The 23,741-nt window shown below is 34.8% G+C and overlaps 1 long non-coding RNA gene across 1 annotated transcript in view; it reads left to right on the top strand.

Moving 5' to 3' along the window:
- Positions 1-7,656: 7,656 nt before the first annotated feature.
- Positions 7,657-23,741, top strand: part of LOC128627882 (uncharacterized) — a 78,677-nt gene continuing 62,592 nt past the window's right edge. The window contains exons 1-2 of the long non-coding RNA XR_008392177.1: positions 7,657-7,726; positions 8,893-8,985. This is a non-coding gene — a long non-coding RNA (uncharacterized LOC128627882). The remainder of the gene's footprint in view (positions 7,727-8,892; positions 8,986-23,741) is intronic.

Here is a 23,741-nt window from a genome sequence, read left to right as displayed (position 1 = left end):
CTTTGATATTTCTTTCCCTCTTTTTCTCCCTTTCTTCCCCTCTCTCAAAAAATAAAGTCCTTAAAAAAACTGAGACATTATAATAAAATTAGAATATTCAGGGCCGAACAAAATAAAAAATACTATATATCATTATTTGTAGTGACAAAAAGCAAAACAGTGGTTGATGGGGGGAGGCACGCAAACAGAGACAAAGGGCACAAGGAGACTTTTGGAAGTTACAGTTGATGTTTATTATCTCAATTGTGGTGATGGTTTCAAAATGTATCAAATTGCTCACTTTAAATACGTGCATCTTATTGTACTTTTGTTATACCTTATTGAAGTAGTTAAGACAAGAAAAACTCATACACTTTAGTAAACTTATTCATAGTTAATGGAAAAATATTGAAATTATCTTCTTTGAGATTATGAATATGATAAATTCAGGCTACTACTGTTTCTTTTTTACATTGTACTAGGAGTTCTATCTAGCACATTAAAATAATAAATAAGTTTGTAACTCTATGGCATACACATAATTTATTTGAATTAACAAGATAATTTAGCAAGGTGAATAGATATAAATCAGTGTACAAAAATCAACATATGTATCTATTTATACTTTTTTTAATTTGAAAATATTTTAAAAGAAAATACAATTTATAATAGTCTAAAAAACATAAAGCATTTAAGGAATAAAATCTAAAATAAAAATGCATGACTTTTATGGAGAGAATTTAAATTGTCATGGCAAACATATTGAAAAAGCCCTAAGTAAATGGCATACCATATATTTATATATTAAAATATTTGATGTCATTAAGATGTAAACTCTAGCAAAAATTAATGTATAGGTTAACAGCAATTCCAATAAAAATTGTAAGATAACTTTCTTTGTGATGCTTTATAAGCTGATTCTAAAATTTAATTGAAAAAGCCCAGAAAAGCCCAGATATTAGTCAAAGACACAAAATTTTGGCCAAAGACACAAAGGTGAATAAACTTTTTTGCTGGATATCACGAGTTAATACAAACAGAATAATTAAGGCAATATGATAACTAGTAAATAGGCTAATAGAGAATAATGGAATTAAACAGAGAACCTTTAAACAGACCTTTATGTATAGAAATTTGGTTTGTGATCCAGTTGTCATTACAGGGCACCAAGGAAAACATAAATTTTTCCACAGTGACTCTGGAACTATATTCATATAGTACTGTAATGAAATTAGACCTCACATTTCAGGCCATATGCAGATATATATTCCAAGTTGATTGAAGACCTAAGTATGCAAGGCAACTTTCAGAAGATAATGTTGGAGATGATCTTTATGATCTTATTGTAGGGACATATTTCCTTCAAAAGAAGCAAAAGTACAAACTAGAAAAATTCTGATTTCAATGCAATTTGGAACTTTTGTTCATAAAAACACCCCCCAAAGAAAGTGAAAATATAAGCCTTTGACTGAGAGAAGATATTTAGCACAGAGAGCTAAAAATAGATTTTTGCAGTTTTACATTTTGTTATTTTGTACATTCGTAATACATAAAAATACATACAAATCAGAATGAAAAAAAGCAAACAACCTGGTACAGAAATGAACAAAAGTCTTAAATAGTTGCAGAAGAATAGCCCTGGCTGGTGTACCTCAAAGGATTGAGCGCGGGCCTGTGAACCAAAGGATCACAGTTCGATTCCCAGTCAGGGCACATGCCTGGGTTGCAGGCCAGTTCCCAGCAAGGGACACACGAGAGGCAACCATACACTGATATTTCTCTCTTTCTGTCCTTCTCTCCTTCCCTTCACCTCAAAAGATAAATAAATAAAATCTTTAAAAAAAATAGGTGCAGAAGAAAACTTGGTTTATAAACAAATGAAAAGATGCCCAATCTCATTGGTTTCAAGGAAATGCAAATTAAAAGCACAAAATGAAACACCATTTTATAGTCAGCAGACAGAAGAAAATCAGGAGGTCATAAAAAATTTTGGTACGTCTGTGGAACAACCGTAACATTTAAATACTGCAGGAGCAGTGTACATTTGTACAAGCACTTTGGAGCATCTTTGGGCATTATCTAGTAAAGCTGATGATAGGCATATCCTATAAGCCAACCAGTCCACTTGTAGGTATATATTCTAGAGAAATTCTTGCACCAGAAGAAAGATCAAAAAGTCTTGAATGTGATAATTTTTATACTAGCAAAAGAAAACAGAACAGAACAAAAAACCATTGAAGCAGTACAGATGCCCATTAAAATTAGTTCAGATAAATGCATTGTGATATAATCATACAAAAGACCAATGTATTTGTATACTTAGGGCAATTGAAAAGAATAAACTGCAACTATAAGCAACAGCTTAAAGTATCTCATAAATGTAATGCTAAGTGAAAAAAGCAAGTCACATACCACTGCAGATGAGTGCAAAAAAAACATGTTCCCAAATATGCACAACTAAGCTATATACACTGTTCAGGTATGTAAATTGTGTAGTAAAAGTACAAAGAAACAAAGGAAATGATAGACATGAAATTCAGGAGAGTAGTTACCTTTGGAGGAAGAAAAGGAGGGGCTCCAAAGATAATGATAATGCTCTATTTCTTTACCTGGATGGTGAATATATAGGTCTTAATTTTACTGTGATTCTTCATAGCATGAATATTTATGAAGTGTTCTTTTGCATATAGTCAATATTTAAAAAAACAATTTTTAAAAAAATGAACTAAAGACCAAGTTTCTAATCCCTGTTTCAGTGCTCATCGTGGTGCTTTATGTACATGGCCACTGGCTTTTCTTTATTCTACGTATAATGGAGCAAGTAATCACACACACATATACTCACATTATTGCCATTGTGCGATAGTTGCCTGCCAGTTTTCAATCACCCAGCTAATTTGCCATGCCTTCCAAATGCAAACCTTTTATTACTTTATGAACTGTGTTCCTTGAGAATGAAAAACATTAACTAAAACTCGAGTTACAAAAATCACCCTGTAATACAGTGGAAAAAAGAATCTTCTGAAAAATCTGAAAAGGTAGCTGATGGGACAGTAAGTGTAATGGTTAGAGGTGCAGGGTTGAAAGTCTGACATACGAGTTTTAATTCTGCTCCACTATGGACTAAATGATTGACCTTGGCATGTTATTTACTGTCTGAGCCTTTGATTCTTCAAAATGCTTAGGCTGTTGTGAGGATTCTGTGGTTGGTGTTGGGACAGCACTTATTTGGATGCTAGTAGAACTTAGTATCAGACAACTGATAGCTCTTTATATTATTATTATTTTAATTATTATGTTTAATATGTATATTTTACTTTTACATAATATTTGTTATAGTTTTATAAAAATATACTGGTTATCATATAGACCTATGGGAAGTAAAATTATACTTTTAAATGAGCTTTTATTACAAGTGTGAAACCTCTAGCTTTCATATGCTTCAGAGAGCATTTTGTTATTTTCTGAGTAGGAAGTCAAATGAATAGACCTCATTTCCCATCACTGCCATGCATTTACCACCTGACCTGACCTTTCATAACCTCATTTTTCTCACCTGAAATATGATAATGATGATGATGATGACAGTGGAGCTGACACTTTCCCTTAATATTTCACTGGGTTTTTGTGAGTTTCAATGAGGTAAAATAGAAGTAAACTTATTGAATAAATATGTTACTATTATTATTATGTTCTAAAAAAACATTTTTGGTACATTCTCTGTGGTTTTCCAGGAACAAAAAGGCAAATGCTCCAGTTTTCAATGTGTGTGATTATGTTTTCATGACCTCTGGTCATTACCGTTGAAGCTGCATAAAAGTGGTTGTGTAAAATGTCACATAGCAACATGTCCCATCTGCTTAGCAACAGAAGGAGAAGTAACCAAACATTAAAACAGAGAACCTATAGAAAACTAGAGTAAAAAAAAGCCACCAACCCTAAACCTAACAAATATTTTTTCCTTAAAAAGCAAAACCAAACCCTGATATTATTGCCTGAAAGAAATTATAGCAAGCTCCCTAATAGCATTGAATTCATATTTGTTATTAACCTCATTGTGCTTTTCCCTCAAGTGGCAAAACTTTAAAGTGTCACCGTAATCTAGATGACTTCCTTTGCCCCTACATGATCGATGTGAGGTGAGAGGAATAAAATACCCTCTAGGAGAAAAATTCTCCTGTGTGGCAAATTGACTTCTCAGAACATCAGGGAACAATTTAGTGCTCTGTAAGAAGCGATTTATTAAATGGTGTTGAGAAGAGTTCATTTACCTCATAGTAGCAAATAGTTTGCTACAAGAGAATTGCTCACTCACCTTGGATACTTTGGAGTAAATTCATTATAGGCTTACCCGTCTTGGGGCTAAAGGAACAGTCTGCTGCTGTTGCAGTGATGGGTAATTATACTATATAATTTCTGCAGTAGTCTGTTTTCTAGCTGATGGGCCACTGTTATTAATAAATTTTACACCTCTTTTGATATGGATTAAGGAGTTTCAAAGCATTTAAAGGTATTCTTCAGTCGGTACTTTTTTTCATTGACTCTAAAGCACCATTCACTGTAAGTACACCATTATTTTTTCTGTAAGGACCAAGACAGAAAAAAATAAAATGCTGTTAATTAAATCCTGATACAATGTGTACATATTATTTAAAAATTTTTATTTCATATAGTTCAAAGAACTGTTTAGACTTATTCAGACACAGATATTTTTATATTTTAAATGCTTTATTTTTAAGTATTTTTATTGATTATGCTATTACAATTTTTCCAATTTTTCTCCCTTTATCCCCCCCTCCATCCTGCCCCTTGACCGTCCATCATTCTCCTCCCCCCAGTTCATGTCCATGGGTTGTACATATAAGTTCTTAGAGTTCTTTGTTTCCTATACCATTTTTTCTCTCCCAGTCTATTTTATGCCTACCAATTATGCTTCTTCTTCCCTGTACCTTTCCCCCCCTTTTTCCTTCCTCCCCTCCCCACTGAAATCCCTCCGTGTGATATCCATTCCTCTGATTCTGTTCCTGTTTTGGTTGTTTGCTTAGTCTTTGTTTTCATTGTTTTTCTTTTCTTTTAGGTTCATTTGTTGATAGTTGTGAGTTTGTTGCCATTTTACTGTTCCTATTTTTTGTCTTCCTTTCTTAGATAAATCCCTTTAACATTTCATATAATAAGGGCTTGGTGATGATGAACTCCTTTAACTTGACCTTACCTGGGAAGCATTTTATCTGCCCTTCCATTATAAAGGGTAGCTTTGCTGGATAGAGTCATCTTGGATATAGGTCCTTGCCTTTCATGACTTCAAATATGTCTTTCCAGCCCCTTCTTGCCTGCAAGGTTTCTTTTGAGAAATCTGCTGATAGCCTAATGGGAATACCTTTGTAGGTAACTGTCTCCTTTTCTCTGGCTGCTTTTAAGATTCTCTCCTTAACTTTAATCTTGGCTTACCTAATGATGATGTGTCTTGGTGTATTCCTCTTTGGGTCCAACTTCTTTGGGACTCTCTGGGCTTCCTGGACTTCCTAGACGTCTATTTCCTTTGCCAGATTGGAGAGGTTTTCCTTCATTATTTGTTCAAATAAGTTTTCCATTTCTTGCTGTTGTTCTTCTCCTTCTGGCGCCCCTATAATTCTGATATTGGAATGTTTCAGGTTGTCCCAGAGGCTTGTAAGAATCCCTTCATTTTTTTGAATTTTTGTTTCTTCATTTTCTTCTGGATGGATGTTTATTTTTTTCCTTTTGTTCCAAATCATTGCTTTGAGTCCTGGTTTCCTTCCTGTCATTGTTGGTTCCCCGAACATTCTGCTTTATTTCGTTTTGGGTATCCTTCATTTGTTTTTTCATTTTTTGACCAAGCTCAATCATATCTGCGAGCATTTTGATTACCAGGGCTTTAAATTCTCTATCAGCTAGGTTGGTGGTCTCCTCATTGCTTAGTTCTGGTGTTATAGTCTGTTCTTTCATTTGGGCCATATTTCTTTGTCTTGGCACAACTGATAGGTTGTAAGGGGGCAGGGCTTTAGGTATTCACCCAGGCAGGGCAACTCTTTTGCTTCAGCACTGCCTCTGGGGGAGGGGCCAGAGAGGGAACAATGCATTTCCCCTGCTTGTCCTTAGCACTGGATTCTAGTGTCAGACTGGGTGTATCTTGCCCTGTGGCGACCCCAGCCACATCCCATAGTCAGCTCTGAGTTCCCTTAAGTCAGCCCCTATGGTGCAGCTCTCAGAGCTCAGCAGCCAGCCCCAGTCACAAGGCTGCCATGTCCCTGCGGTTTTTCTGAGTTGGCCCGCGCCTTACCAGTGTGGTTGTTTAGTTGATTTTTTCTTTAATTCCTTGGTTGTCAGAATTCCATGCAGTTTGATTTTCTGGTGCTTTTGGTTGTTTATTGATTTTTAATTGGTTGTTGTCCTTCTTTCAGTTGTGCAAGGAAGCAAAGGGTTTCTATCTATACCTCCATCTTGGCTGGGACTCCAGACATAGATGTTTTAATCACACATTACTCTTATACTTTCATGAAAAGGAAAATAGAAGTAAAATATATAAAATAGAAGTAAAATAAGGTATCACCAAAACATTTTTCAATTCTGAGTTTGACACTTCTGTGTTATTTTCCAACTGAGTCATTTATATCCAGGTTTTCCTGCAAAATGTTTTTCTCTGTGCATCAAGAGGATTGGTCAATCAGTATATTTTCAAGACTATTTCACTATTGTCATTAGTGTTAGGATTTTTAATTCCTTAGACACCATTTTCTTATCTTTTTAATGGGAACTGTACATACTTTGCCAGGGTGTTATAGATAAGATTTTGGACTTACAGGATCTGAGGGCCTTACATATACTAGTTGCTTAAAAATCATAGTAGTTACTATTATTATTATTATTATTATTATTATATAGACAATGATGGGCCATTAGAGAGTTTTTCTTCTGAAAACAATGAGAAGAAAAACTGGTCTAGATGAGGGTCACAGGGTAATGGATCCTAAATAAAACTAAATTAATTGTATAGGTCCACAAATGAATTTTGAAGTTTTTCTCTAAGCGTTGGTTTTCTCGGGGCATAGTAAACATTTGTCTTGTGAATTTGTCATTTAGGTGTGGCTAGAAAATATTGTGTCATTCTTAAATTGTGGCTCCAGTAGGAATTAAGTAGGAATTTCTGGTTTTGTGGAGATCATCAGTGATGGCAAAAATCACCACTGCTTTAGGGAGAGAACCCTACAGCAGATATATGCAGAGTGGGAATTTTACAATCATCATGTCTAATCTTCTTGAAATCCAAGGCAAGTAGTATCTTTAACTAATCAGTGAGCCAACTAACGCCTAGAGAGGCAGAGAAATTTGTCCTGGGCCCAAATTCAGACGGTAGCAGAACTAGGTTAGACTGGAATCTTTTGATGCAGGACTGGGGCTGGCCCTCACTCTCTTTTGCCAGGACTTATTGATCCCTCTTTTTAAACACTTAATTTTAGGTTATTGCCCACAGTCTGTTTTATATTGTTAGGTTACCATTTGCTGGAGGTTAGATCATGACTAAAGCATTTCAGTACTAATCCTGCCTACATGTTGTTTAACTTCGGTGAAATAAGTGTTAGTCCATTGTCACATGTCTGTGGTCTGGCAATCCATATTTTTCAAATAATAAACATGAAACTATTGATTTTACAGTAGAATTATAAATCCAAACCAAGAGAAGTCTGCTGCCATCAAGTTGGCCTTATCTTGGAGCTGCCCTGCAAAAGCAGTAAGTAGTGTGTATGTATGTCTGAGTACACACATGTACACTCTCACACAAATACATAACAAAAATGAAATCTATTTGCACTTAGAAACTTATCATGAACACTTTCATATGTTAATGATTTTTCTAAACATGCTTTAATGGCTGTATAAAATTTTATTTAATGAATATCCTTAAGTAAGCCTTTATGTGAAGCCTTTTATATGTATTTATAGTTATGAATGCATTTGCTGAACATTGTTATTGCTATGTAAACACCCTAACATGTTTATAAAGGTATTTAGTATATTATATTATATTGGCTTTGAGAGAAATTGTAAATTCTTTACATGAGAGACCTGCTTCCCAACGCCCTTGCCAATGGTCAATTTTATCCTTTTTATGCATTATTAACTATATTACAGAAAAATGGAAGTTTATTTAATGTGCATTTAATTCACTATAAGTGATGTTTATATTTTTATATATGATATGTGTATTTTGTCTGTATATTTTCTACTCATAATTTTTTGCCCATTTTCAATGGTTACATTCATTTAATTATTGATTGTGAAAGCTTCTTGTAAATTAAGGATTTGCAGTGTATATTGTAATTTTCTAGTTTGTTATTTGCTTTTTAATCATATTTATGCTGCTCTTGGATTCCTTTATTCTCCTTTTTAAGTTTCAATGTGTAAAATTAAGCAAGAGCTTCAGATAATATTCTCAGAGAAATAATTGTCTTTGATAGGTTCCACTGAGTAGTATAAATTAAATATACTAGTATAATCTCTAAAATCAAAATTAGTTCAAAGATACTAATCCAAAGTTTTCTAGGTAGAATTTTTTTTGCTTTAGTATATGCATTATTGTCAATGTAATATGATAATAGTTTTCTTTTTAAAATATTTTTTTCTTTATTCATAAATTACTTTATTATTGTTGAATTATAGTTGTCTGCATTTTCTCCCCACCACTCCCCCCGACCCCAGTCAAACCCACCTCCCTCCCTTGCTTCCACCCTCCCCTTTGGTTTTGTCCATGTGTCCTTTATAGTAGTTCCTGAAAACCTTTCTCCTCCCAGTCCCCTCCCCCTTCCCCTTCCCCTCTGGCTATTGTTAGATTGTTCTTAATTTCAATGTCTCTGGTTATATTTTGTTTGCTTTTTTCTTTTGTTGATTATGTTTCAGTTAAAGGTGAGATCATATGGTAATTGTCCCTCACCACCTGGCTTATTTCGCTTAGCATAATGCTTTCCAGTTCCATCAATGCCACCACAAAGGGTAAGAGCTCCCTTTTTTTTCTGCTGCATAGAATTTCATTGTGTAAATGTACCACCGTGTTTTGATCCACTCATTTATTGATGGGCACTTAGGTTGCTTCTAGCACTTGACTATTGTAAATTGTGCTGCTATGAACATTGGGGTGTATAGGTTCTTTTGAATTGATGTTTCAGGGCTCTTAGGGTGTAGTCCTAGCAGTAGAATTGCTGGGTCAAAAGGCAGTTCCATTTTTAGTTTTCTGAGAAAATTCCATAGTGTTTTCCACAGCGGCTGTACCAGTCTGCATTCCCACCAACAGTACACTAGGGTTCCCTTTTCTCTGCATCCTTTCCAATACTTGCTTGTTGATTTGTTGGTGATGGCCATTTTGACTGGTGTGAGGTGGTATCTCATTGTGGTTTTAATTTGCAGTTCTCTGATGGCTAGCGATGCTGAGCATCTTTTCCTATGTCTCTGAGCCTTCTGTATGTCCTACTTGGAGAAGTGTCTGGAGGTGTCTGTTCAAGTCTTTTGCCCATTTTTAAATTGGGTTGTTTGTCTTCGTGTGAGTGGAGTCGTGTGAATTCTTTATGTACTTTGGAGATTAAACCCTTGTCTGAGATATCATTGGCAAATATGTTTTCCCATATAGTTGGTTCTCTTTTCATTTTAATGCTGTTTTCTTTAGCCATGCAGAAGCTTTTTAATTTGATGAGGTCCCATTTGTTTATTTTTTCCTTTATGTCCCTTGCCTTAAAAGATGTATTCGTGAAGATGTTGCTGTGTGGAATGTCTGAAATTTTCCTGCTGATGTTTTTCTCTAGGACTTTTATGGTGTCACAACTTATATTTAACTCTTTTATCCACTTTGAATTTATTTTTGTGTATGGTGTAAGTTGGTTATCGAGTTTCATGTTTTTTGCATGTAGCTGTCCAAATCTCCCAACACCACTTGTTGAGGAGGCTATTTTTACTCCATTTTATGCATGTTCTCCTTTTGTCAAACATTAATTGACCATAGAGACTTGGATTTATTTCTGGGCTCTCTGCTCTGTTCCATTGGTCTATGTGCCTTTTTTATTTGAGTTATAGTGGCCTTATAATACAGTTTGATATCAGGTATTGTGATCCCTTCTGTTTTCTTCTTCTTTCTCAAAATTGCTGCAGCTATTCGAGGTTGTTTATGATTCCATATAAATTTCTGAAATGTTTACTTTATATCTGTGAAATATATCATTGGTACTTTAATAGGAATTGCATTGAATCTGTAAATTGCTTTGGGTAGTATTGCCATTTTGATGATGTTAATTCTTCCAATCCATGAGCATGGTACATGTTTCCATGTTTGCGTCTTCCTTAATTTCTTTCTTCAGTGTTGTGTAGTTTTCTGAGTACAGGTCTTTTACCTCTTTGGTTAGGTTTATTCCTAGGTACTTTATTTTTTTGTTGCTATATCAAATAAGATTTTTTCCCTGATTTGTGTTTCTGATGTTTCATTCTTGGTGTGCAAAAATGGCTTTGATTTCTGAGTATTGACTTTGTATCCCATTGCTTTGCCAAATTAATTTATTAGGTCAAATATTTTTTTTAGAGGAGTCTATAGGATTTTCTATGTACACTATCATGTCATCTGCAAACAATGACAGTTTTACTTCCTCCTTTCCAATTTGGATGACTTTTATTTCTTTTTCTTGTCTGAGTGCTGTGGCTAGGACTTCCAATAATATGGCGAATAGGAGTGGTCAAAGTGGGTATCCTTCTCTTGTTTCTGATCTTAGTGTGGGAAAGCTCTAAGTTTTTGCCCATTGAGTACGATGTTGGCTGTAGGTCTCTCATATATGGCCTTTATTATGTTGAGGAATGCTCCGTCTGTTCCTACTTTGCTGAGTGTTTGTATCATAAATGGGTGCCGTACCTTATCAAATGCTTTTTCCACATCTATTGATATAATCATGTGATTTTTGTGTTTTGTTTTGTTTATGTGGTATATTATGTGATGATTGTTTTCTGAAATGACATTGTGATCCAAAATAATCCTGTCGAGGCATATACATTATGTTTGTAGGTTGTGGCTGCTCAAATTTCCTTATGTAATTTTATCTACTGGTCATGCTTTTCCTCTGGTCTTCATTCAATTTAAAACACAGCTGAATCTGGTATTTCTGATATTTAATAATATTCTATACCACACCTAGTGTAGAATCTTACCAATAATGAACTCTCAGCTTGTGAATGACTAATTCCATTAGGTGGAAAAAGAGAAAAATATTTTGTTTTTAGTTTTAAATAAAAGCAATCTAATCTATGAAAATATAAACTGGTGGTATACATGGGGTGTACTAATGGATTAAAGCTCTAAATAAGTTTTAAATGGGGATTATTATTCAGATCAAGACAATGAAACATGCCGAGATTAAATGACTAGCTCAAAACTGTGTAATTTAGTCTCATTTTGTAAACAAGATTTTTAGCAGGTTGGAGAGCAGATTTGACCAACAATGTGACCAAAGAATGACAGCCACAAACATGTGCCTTGCAGACTTCCAACTACAGTAGGCAAAACTGACTCATAGCCCCAGCTGCTGGGCTCTGAAACCATGTTTGTTCTGAGACCATCTATCCTCCTAACCTCTCCCAGGTTGAGTGTAGCAGAGAGACCAAAGCTGACCCATTCTTATGAGTCTCATAACTCCACTGGTGGGTAATTTTAGTTCTAGAACTCCCCCATCAAGAAGCCTTGCCCAACTTTCCTTAGACCACAGGGCAATCTAGGATGCTTCCTTTTCTCTCTTCTCTTGGGGTCAGACATATACATTGGTCTGATGGCTCTTCCCATCTTCCCATGCTCTTGCCTCATTTTCTCTCATGGGCATTCCCCCTGATAAAATCCTTGCATGCTTAATCCTGTTTGACATCTGCTTCCTAGAGGACATAGACTAACACAGAAATTGCCGACCAATTTTCTTATTTATTAAAAGTTCTAGAGATTTTATTTCTGTTTCAAAAATAAGATTCTCATTAAAGACTTCCTTCTCCAGTAAATGGCAACAGGGTAGATGTACATAAAAACATGCATGCAATTTTAGCAGTTGCGTGGGAACTTTGGAAACCAGTTGCATCTCTTCCAAAGTTCATCATGCACTAGGTCACGTATTCCCTCAATACATTCTGAAGACTCTGATAGTCATCATTGATAAACACCAATTATGCTTTAAGGACTATTGTTCTATCTTCATAATGCTGGCTGCATATCTGTTCATACCCAGTGGTGGTATTCAAATTAGTTAACAGTCAGTCAAAACAACCACAAGCCTCTACAATTTGTACCAGTTCCCATTCTGTTCATTGTCATTATCTTCCTTCCATGAAATCAGCAATAACTTTCAACATATACTTTTCTAAATTTTCATCAAGAAATACTTATTAAGTTTTACTAAATGTCAACAGACTATGTGGCCTTGGGTAGGGGAAAATATCAGAAACTGCTCCCCCCCAAAAAAAAATTAGAGACAAGAAAACTAGCAGTAAAGAACTCCTCTTAAGAGTTAAATGCAAGCATGTCTTGCATGGTTTAAGTTTGAGCAGTAGTTTGCAAACCACTATTCTTGAAAGAGCCAACAAAAGGTTTTCGAGGCAACCATTTTTAATTGGTTCAATCCTCATTCATATCTTTTCAAACACCCTAACAATTTGTGTTGAACTGCATGTCTACCTTACTGTGTTCCAACTCTTTGGTTCACTTCGTCTGTTGTCTTTCCCATATGGTTCAAAAAAGCACTATGCATAATGCTTTTCTCTAGCATGCCCTTTGATTCCCAACATTTTTCTGAGGGCCTTAGCTCTATAACCATTACCTGATCATGGTGCTTTCATCTAGGATTAGGTTTTGCACTTCTATTGATCTTCCTCTATGGGGTTGAATGTAGTAAATGAACCTCCTAGCTCCCAACAAATTTGCATGTAATTGCCTGTCCAGTCTTGCACTCTGAATACTGGGCTGGAAGAATACACTAGCATTAACAGCCAAAAATATTTTTCTTTCAAAGGCTCTGCTTCTTTGTAAAAGTGGCATTTATGGGAAGAATCTGAAAGCTTTCTCAAGATTTGAGAAAATGGTGAGGTTGGGAGATGTCCAGAAATTATTTTCATGCTCTCTAAATCATTATAACCTCTCATGCACCTTTTTGAGTAAGTATAGACCTGGCATTAGCCTCTTTTTGACCACTAGCATATATTAACCTACATTTATATATCCCCAAAGAGAACCAAAATATTTTAATTGTCTTTTTTCATAACTTTAGTTTCTTAAGACTGGTTTTACTGCAGAGTGATAAAAATTTTAGTCTTGAACTGTGACTTTGATGGTTTTAATGATCAATCACATTTAAATTGTTATTGTTGATTACTTTTGAGTCAAAAAATTTTTATTTAAAGTCAGACTACTGTTATATTTAATGTGTTCTGTGTATCTTCAAACTTGTCTTCTGATTTGTCACAATGGATTAGATTGGGAATTTTTTAAGACAACATAAAATTTACTGCATAGAGATATCTGATTTTTATACTTTCATCACATTTACTAAAATTCAGAACTGCCTAGTGTCAAGGCTTGATTTCTTTTTTAAGTTTAGTCTTTATTGTATTTTTTTCCATTACCACTTAGTCCTCTTTTACCCTCCTCCCCCTAGTATTCATCACGCTGTTGTCCATGTTCATGAGTCCTTTTTCCTTTTTGCCCCATCTCTCCTTGCTCTAGCTCATTCCCCACCCTGACTAGCTGTCATCGGCTTTTATCTATGAATGTATCTCTGTTTTGTTTGTTACTCGAGTTTGTTCACTTAATTTTTTTGAAATGATAACTCCATCATTATTTATGTGGTAATCTCTTCATTGACTCTTTCCTCAATACAATAATTTTATATAGCACACACTCTATTTGCCTTAAAAAATTGATGATGGATTTAGAAAAAGTGAAAGGAAATAAAGTTTAATCTTCTCTGTAGTTATTGGAGACCCACTGAGGGGGTCTCATATCTAGGGTCCTGGGAATTCTTCCTTTGAAATAAACTTTCTGATTTCTTTTTGGAGAACACAAGAGCTCTGCATATTGATGCAATACTGGTATGTGACTAGGGGAGCAGCCAAGGCTGCTCTCCTTGTTTGTCCTATTAAATCTGATGAGGTGATAAAGTCAGAAGGCTAAAGACATAGCTTGGAATGATCAAGACAAATTATTTTGGAGAAGGTGTTGTTTGTCAGGAAATGTTGAAAGGACTTTTTAATTGCACTAATAAATGATGAAGTTGAAGCTTATTAGCACTGACAGGAATCCAGCTGAGTCTTTAGTAACATCGTAACTTTTTATATCATCCCCGTGGAAGAGGCAACACTAGTGTTAATTTGAGTTAAGTTCCTAAGCATCCTACTTTGGACTAGTTCAAAATGCAAAGTATTAACATCATATAATAAAATTTTATTAGATATGTAAATAGATTTAAATTAATTTAGAATGGAGATTTCAGAAATATAACAATTTCTATTTTTTAGATTATATCATTATACCAAGTATTATTTTTGTTATTGAAATTCTATTGGTCATTTCAAGAAGAAATCATTCAATGAATTATAATACTTCCAGGCACTGGGCTAAGTGTGTTATGCGTTAATTTATTGGATTTTATAAAACTAGAATATAAGGTATGGAATATTTTAAGATGAAGAAACTGAGTTTAGGGAGAATTAGGGACCCATTCAAAGGATATTCTCTGCCTCTGAACGCTAGTCATCTGACACAATCTTTCTAACTTGTGTAATACTCAAGTCTGTGTCATGTTAGTGTTATGTGGCATTGAAACCCTGTAGTAAAGCAGGTGGTCATGGATTACGAATTGGGAGTTCTGTGCTCTAGTTCTAACACCAGTCTCACTTTGCACATGGAACAGTTATTTTTTTTAAAGCAAACAGAATGTAATTAAACTAATATAGGCTAAAAGGAGTCACACTTTTAAGATGTAGCATTTATCTTTCCACACCATATGTGATATGTATACTTTTTCCAGTTTTCTGATGTTTACATGATGAAACAAGTTTAAAATAAACTAAGAGCAAAACACTCTACACACAGTTAAAAATAATATGGATTCTAGTCAACAAAATAGAATATTTAAGTAATAACTATGAAAGCAGATTATGTTGCAAGATATTATATGGATAGATTTGGGGAATTTTGGAGATATAGTATCTTTGTAGTTCTGGATTAGAGTCAAAATAGCATGTTTAAATTCTCAGAAGTTTTACATGTACTTTGAATCAATGCTCTTCTGCTTTAGAAGCCTGATTCAGTAAACCTCATCTGGGACTAGAAATTTGTTTTTTATTTTATTATTAAGCTTTATTAAGGTATAATTGACAAATAAAATGATAAGACATTTAAAATGTGCAATGTAATAATCTGATACATGTATACATCAAAATGATTCTCCCTATGGAGTCAATTAAAATATCTATCACCCACAGATTTATCCTCCCCTTATTGGTGAAAATATTTAAGTTCTACTCTTTTAACAAATGTCAATTATAGTAACAAATTTCAATTGATAATGCTGTTAATTGATAACACTGTTATCAGTTATAGGCACAATTTTATACATTAGACCCTCAGACTTTATAACTGTGAGTTTATTATGCCCTTTACCAACCTCTTTCTATTTTCCTGACCACCTAGCCCCTGGCAGCCACCTTTTACTTTCTGTTTTTATGAATTCTGTCATGTTAGCATTATGTGGCATTGAAACCATGTGCTAAAGAGGGCTATTGTGGATTACAAATTGGGACATCTACCCTATGAAGTCTACCTTTTTCTTTACTGATTCCACATATAAGTGATGTCATGCAGTATTTGTTGCCTTTTGCTAAGTGTTATTTCACTTAGCATAATGCCCTCTAGGTTCATCCACATTGTTGCAAACCACAGGTACTCACTCCCTTTTTAAGGCGATACACACACACTACATGTATGTAATATATACATATTACATGTGTAACACATACACATTACAGGTTTAATATATACATATTACATGTTACACATGTATATATGTAACACACACATGTATATGTAATATTTATCCCAATGGTATAACATTTTGTTGGTCTTCTCTTTTTTCTCTTTAACCTTTGCTCTCTGTTCCTTCCACTGCCTGGTATCTGAACTCAAAATATGTCTACACACTACTAAAGACATGACTGACAAATTAAAAATAAGTTCATTCTAAACTTCGTCTAGACACACATAAGCATGAAGATGATAACTATCTGAGGTGATGAATATGTTAGTTAACTTGATTGTGGTGATTATTTCACAACTATTTCAAATCCTCCTGTTGTATACCTTAAATATAGACATTTTAATCACTAGTTTTACCACAACAAAGCTGGGTGCTGTGAAGACTAATAAATGTGTTCACTGATGTTGCAGGATACAAGATCAAGTAGACAAAAGTCAACTGTATTTCCGTATGCTGACAGTGAACATCCTGAAAATAAATCTCAGAAAACAATTCTGTTTATAATAACATCAAAAAATAAAGTACTTAGGAATAAATTTAATTGAGGAATTTTAAGACTTGTTACCATGGTCTGAATGTTTGCATCCCCCCCCCCCCCAATTTTTACATTAAAATTCAAATGCTCAGTGGGATGATATTGGAAGGGGGAGCATTTGAGAAGTGTTTAAGTCGTGAGGGTAGAATTCTTATGAATGGGGTTAGTGATTTATAAAAGAGGCTCCAGTAGAGAGAAATCCATAGCCCCTTCCTACTTGTGAGCCCACAGCTAGAAGGCACCGATTAAGAACCACAAAGACAGCTGTTACCAGAATGTAATGCTTGTTGGCACCATGGTCCTGGACTTCTAGCCTCCAGAACACTAGGAATAAATGTTTTTGTTGATAAGATACTTAGTCTGTGGTATTTTGTAATAGCAACTTAAATGCACCAAGATGCTTATACAGCAAAACTATAAAATAACCATTGAAAGAAATTGAAGATCTAAATAAATTAAAAGGCATCCTGTGTTTATGGATAAGGAAACTTAACATTATTAAGATGATAGTACTCCCCAAATGGATCTGTGGATACAATACAATCTTTATAAAAAATCTCAACTTCATTTTTGGCAGTAGTTAATTAACTGATTCTAAAATTTATATGAAAATGCAAAGGTCCCAGGATTGCCAAAACAATCTTGAAAAACAGAACAAAGTTGTAGGGCTTACACTTCCTAATTTCAAACCTTAATAGAAAGCTACAGCAATCAAGAGAGTGTGGTATCAGCATAAAAACAGACACATATATTGTTATAATATAATTGAGAATCCAGGAATAAAGCCACACATTTAGGGACAATTGATTTTCTGCAAAGGTGCCAAGGCCATTCACAGGGGAAAGGCTAGTCTTCTCAACAAATGTATTGAGCACATGGTGGAACAACTGGACATCCACAGGCAGAAAAACAAAGTTGGACCCTTACTTCACATTACATGTAAAAATTGCATGTCAAATTTCTAATTCAAAGAGTTAAACTATAAAAATTTTAGAAAAAAACGTAGTTGCAAATCTTCCCGACCTTGGATTAGGTGATTTTATCTTAGATATGATGCCCCTGAAAGCATAAACAACAAGAGAAAACAATAGAGGAATTGGATTTCATCAAGATTTAAAAATATTGTTCTTCTCAGGACAGTAGTAAGAAAGTGAAAAGGCAACCCTCCTGAGAGAAATATGCTAATCATGTATCTGATAAAGGACTTGTTTGCAGAATGAAGAACTCTTACAAGTCAATACTGAAAAGACAAGTAACCCGATTTAAAATAGGTTCATTAAAACATGAATATTTCCCTTTGTAATCCTTACATTTGTATTTTGAATGATATTTTTATTTTAATTGATTCATGATAGATATTCTGAATACTGTAGATTACAAATGTTCAGAAATGTCCCTTCCTCCTTTGGTCAAAAATTTGAATGATTTTATCTCAAGTTTCCTGAGGACCCTGACCAAGATTTCTTGTCAATAAATCTTGTGAGGGTGTTGCTGATAAAATACCTACAGCAGGAAAACAAGACCCTCATTTTCCTCTTCTTAAAATGAAACAAAATTAAACCCTCACATTTTCAGAGTTAAATGAATGAATTCTCATTCATGACACAGTTAGCAAATTAATTTCACACAGGAGATTAACTTTTTGTTATTGATTTTTGTGTGGTTCTGTTTTGTTGAGAGTTGGTTTTCTTTTACTTGATCTGGAATTACTAATCCGGAATAGGCACCATGGAATGGCTAATATGGGAAGTCTTTTTATTTGTTTCAAGCAGGCATTTTTATTACCACAACATCTGTTACAAACTGGCAATGGACGGTGACAGAGGCTTTTGTAAAGTTCTTGCTCTTCTGGTCATATGCATTGGGTTTGGAAAGGACCTAGTAGAATACACTGCGTATGTGGGGTACATTTGTATCAAAGGTCCCAACCAGGCATTTGAAAATAAGGTGACTCCAAGGTAATTAGTTAATGTATTTAAAATAGTGGACCACAGAATGTCTAGTAACCAGATGTATCATATCATGTACATTATGATGAGATCTCATAACTGTCAATTATATTCATTCATTTCATTAGCAGTGAGGCCTGATCTTTTTGTGTAGTGAACTGAGGATTTATAGCACTTAGCATACAGTTGTATTGTAAATTGCTTTATTAAAAAAAAATGCCTGTTTGTATCATGCCACAGTCGACATTTTGGCAGGACTGTGTAGAACTCTAGAAATAATGTTTATTACTTAACTGATCCATTTTTAGGCAAGATTCAAAAATGAAAAAATATTTCTTCTGGAAAAATGGTAATTGCTTTTGGGACCTGTATGACTTCATGGTTATAGCTGAGTATGGGATCTTTTCGAACTGTCTTAATATATTTTCATTAATAAGAAAACATGTGTTCATGCATTTATTCACCATACAAATATTGTATGAACACCTATCAAATGCCACATACTGAAATAAATGCTATATATACTGTGGTGAATATAACAGACCTGTTCAATGCCATTGGAAGGCTAATAGTTCTGTAGAGGAATCAGAAACAAACACGAAGATATCTTTATACACAAACATGCACACACATTTCAGATACTGAGTTGCAAAATGAGTTGATGCTAGACCAAGATTTAAAAGAATGTGGCAAAAGTCATTCGGAAAACTTTTAACTTCCTGTACCAAATAAAAAATATAAAAGTGTACAGAAAGAAGAGAATAGGCGGAAAGAATTTTTCGAGAGATCTTTGTGTGTTCTGTGAGTTCTTTCCCACCTCAGCACAATGAAAGAGATGAATTGAGTTAAAGTCCTCAACTTAAAGAGGCTCTCATTGAGACAATCCTGGGAGCTGACATATGTTCTCCACAGCGGGGAGACTAGTGGTTGGTCTAACTCCTGCCTAAGAAATGTAATAGGCATGAAATACGCTGCTGGCTCCCTTGGGACAAGTTAGCGAGAAGTGACTGTCATGTTATACAGCCTTCATTATCTAGTGCTGCTGAAAGAAATGTATGTGAGCATTTCCTTGGGACTAAATTTGGGCCAGGTGAGAGAGAATATCAGGCTGGGTTCATCTGAAATTCCATCTAAAATCAGATCATTTCTAAAGAGGCAAATGGACTTCAACAAACAGAATCTAATTCCTTGATTTCAGAAGCAGAGACAGTGGGAGTTAGTGAGCCAGTACATTACTGGCTTCAAGAGAAACTATAGATGAAAATTCTCTCAGTGATGGGAATCTCCTAGGAACTCAGGAAAGGATCCATTAAACACATACTTCTGACCACTTGCCTGACTCAAGAGTGCAGGATGCCAACTCACAATAGTATCTGTAGAGTGAAAACTTAACTCTTTTCCTGTGTTCTGTGAAGGAGTCGGAAACCACAGATAGGACAGAAAAAAATAAAAGTGAACGTTTCTTAAACTTCTGTCTTTGAATTTGTTTGTCTTAAAGATGGAGTGGTAGCACTATATTGGAGAGTTGTTGAGATTAAATGGGGTAAATATAGAAGGTGCTTAAAACAATGACTGACACATACTAAGTACTATGCAAGCATCAGATGTCATTTTAAAAAGAAGCAGCAATACACAGATACGGTATCAAAGAAAGGAAGGGAGGATGGTTTCAAGAAGGACAGTGTCAAATATAAAGAAAAATGAGGAGGGTTAACAGGTAAAAAACAATAATGAGTTTGTCCCAAATTGCTTCTGTTTGGTACTGCAATCTGGACACAGGCCAAGTGTCTGAGGTCAAAGGCAAAACAGAAGTTATTCAAACAGGGAAGGAAACATAATAACAGTTTTTTTACGAAGTTCATAATTATGTATTCAATACATGATTTCAACTCTCCACATCGTTTTTCCTCTGGAACTTTAACAGCAGATTTGTCTTGACACAAAACAAATATTTCCAATCTTATTCAATTATTTTGTCTAAAAATGTTAATTGCCTCTCTTTACTATCAATATTAACCTATAGAGAATGAAGCATAACATTGCTGAAGAGGAAGGCTGCTGATTATCTTTGTTAAATGATAAACATGGTAGTGTGTTTCCTTAAATAAATCCAATATTCACCACCACACCTGTTTATCCTTCTATGCGCCCTCTTGATGCCATCACTTAGAGTGGTTGTTTCCAATGACTTTTAAGGTAGAGGACTCACTCTCATTACCATTCAATACTTCCCCATAGACTTGTGGCTCCTGGTGTAGGGGCGGGGACTGCACGATTGTTGGGAGAAAAGGAATATGTACTTTGAAAAACTCCAAGATGATTTCGTAATGGGTCATCCTCTTCCTTGCACTTCCCATTTACATTAAACAATGTCCCTCTAATCCCACCTCTGTCTCCATGTACAACTTGGGGGGCTGCTGATGAGTGTCTGATGTGACATAATGAATGAATATGTCGTTTTTATGAAGAGAAATGAGGTTACTACTACTATTCATTTTAATAACATTTTAAGTGAGATATAATTCATGCAGGATACAAGCCACTCATTTAAATTGTACAGTGGTTTTCAGTATGGTCACAGATATGTGCTACCATTCCCACAGTCAATTTTAGAACTTTCTCATTACGCAGAGAGAAACCCTGCACTCCGTAGTCGTTGCCGGCCTATCCCCTATACCTCTGTTCCCCACCAGCCCTAAACAACTAATCTACTTTCTGTCTCATAGATTTGCCTACTGTAGATATTTTATATAAATGGAATCACATAATATATGACCTTTTATGACTAACTTCTTTCACTTAGCATAATAGTTTCAGTTTTATCAATCTTGTACATCAGTACTTTGTTTTTTTATTGCTGAAAAATATTATATCATATAGATATACTACATATATTTATCCATTCATCTGTTGATGGACATTTCAGACATTTTTTGTCATCGCATTTCAAATATGCAATGTGACAAATTATGTAATTAATTTTATTTTGGATGAAATGAATGGATGATTAAGATCTGTACATACACTCAGATAACTCAAGAGAGTGGTGTATCTTAGAAAACTATGAGTGATAATGGAAACGTCACCATAACCATCACTGAGTTCTAGGGATAATCGGTTTCAGTTGTTAACACGTGAGTGTAGAGCCAGCACCTCTGGAATGAGTCAGCTGCGCTAAGGAAATGTCCAGGGTCCTTGCAGCCCTGGAGTCAGTTTGCCTGTTCCTACCCCATTGTTAACTCAAATTGACATTTTATTTGCAGATGGAAGAACAAGTAAGTTTTAAATCATCAAAGATTTTTTAAAAATGTATTATTTATTATTTATATCAATCATTTTAAACTGAAGCAAGCATGTCTTTTAAAAAACATAGCACTTTTAAACTGCTGCCAAAATATTAGGGCAAATAGACTTTTTTTGTCTTGGAAGAATATACATAAACATTCAATGCCTTGCTTAAATATTCATAGACTCCCAGCTCGCAGTACAATAACTCAATAACAAAATATTTTGAAGAGGGAATGATGCTGTGGAGCTTGTGATACCACTAATGGATTTGAAGAGGATGTTAATGCATTGTAGGGGGAAGTGAATCGAGCTCTCGTGTGTAAAGGAGGATTATAAAATATAATTATGAAAAAGCAATAGTGGCAGGCTTGAGGAAGTTCTGTTGATGTGTGGGTACTACAAATGATGCGTTTCACTGATGAGAAAGATGGTTTAGATGTATATTTACTGTGCCGGCAATCTTTTCTATCTGGAAACATGGAATGCATTATAGAAATGGCCATTTTGTGAACTCCAGAGTGAAAATTAAATAGTGTAAGATGGAGGCTGACAAGACCCAGGCAGCTTTTCATTTTGATAAACAGTTGTCTCGGAAAGCTACGCTTTCACATCAAGAGCTTCATGAAGGCACTGGAAGAAAACAAAGTATATGACTGTCACAGTAGAGGAAGAACTTTTTTTCTGTAAAAATAAGCTTAAGGAATTGAAAAAATTAAATAATTCATGGTATCTTGCTGGGAGTGGAAGAAGTGTGAGGACCATTCTGAATATCATTTCTTGGGTGCAGCATTGACAAATTTTGGGCATCAGTATGGAAGCCACACAATTAGAACCTTGACTTCTCTTTAAGTTTCCATTTCTAACCTATTTCTTTATCTTAGGCTCTGCCTTTTCAGGCAAAATAAAGATGTGTTCTTAGAATATCGACCTGATATTTACTGAAAAAATTGCATAATACCTAATAGTCAATATGTATATACACATATATACATATGCACACACACACATATAAGAATATCAAAGAGAAGTATCTCAAATGATATAGTTTTAATCTCAATTTATAACCCACTACCTTCATGGGAAATTCTAAACTATATGTTTAAAGCTCAGTGTTTTACTCCAGTCTTTAAACAAGGGGAATATATGAAATAGCAATAGTTTATTTTTCAGAAGCATGTTGAGTAAATGAGTGTTGCTCTTTAATGGATATATTTGGGAAGATAAATGTGCATTGTAATAATTTTGACATTGTTTAAACATTTATGAAATGCTTTGTTTCTATTAAGAAATTGTTTAAAAATTATGAAAAAATTCAAATATACACAATATCAAGATAAAATAGTTGTTAATATTTGCCATATTTAGTTCAGATCTTCCCCTTCTCCCTCCCACTCTCCCTCTCTTTTTCTCTTCCCCTTCACTCCTTATACAAGTAGAACTCTACTGATACCCAAAATCTCACCCTTGTTTATTCTCTGTCCCTTCTGAGAGCAAGCTACTCTTTTTTTTTTTTTAAATTTTTAAAAAGATTTTATTTATTTATCTTTTTTAGAGGGGAAGGGAAGGAGAGACGGAGAGAAACACCAATGTACGGTTGCCTTTTGTGAGTCCCCTGCTGGGAACTGGCCTGCAACCCTGGTATGTGCCCTGACTGGGAATTGAACCGCGTTTGTCTGGCTTGCAGGCCCACGAGAGCAAGCTACTCTTAATAAACTTGTATGAACAGTTGCCATGCATTTTTTCTTTTTTATGTTTTATTTTTATGTTTTTAGGATTTTTACTATTATTCTATTACAATTGACCCAATTTTCTCCCCTTTGCCTTTCTTTGCCCAGCCCGACACCTGCTGCTATAGTCAATCCCCACACCATTGTCCATGTCCATGGGTCATTTATGCATGTTCTTTGTCTGTCTAGTCATTTCTCCTTTTTTTTTTTG

Source organism: Artibeus jamaicensis, unplaced genomic scaffold, assembly GCF_021234435.1.
Source record: "Artibeus jamaicensis isolate MK-2021 breed Jamaican fruit bat unplaced genomic scaffold, CSHL_Jam_final contig_482, whole genome shotgun sequence".
Taxonomy (NCBI): domain Eukaryota; kingdom Metazoa; phylum Chordata; class Mammalia; order Chiroptera; family Phyllostomidae; genus Artibeus; species Artibeus jamaicensis.
The sequence above is the reverse complement of the archived record's forward strand: the minus strand, read 5'-3'. Positions and strand labels throughout refer to the sequence as shown.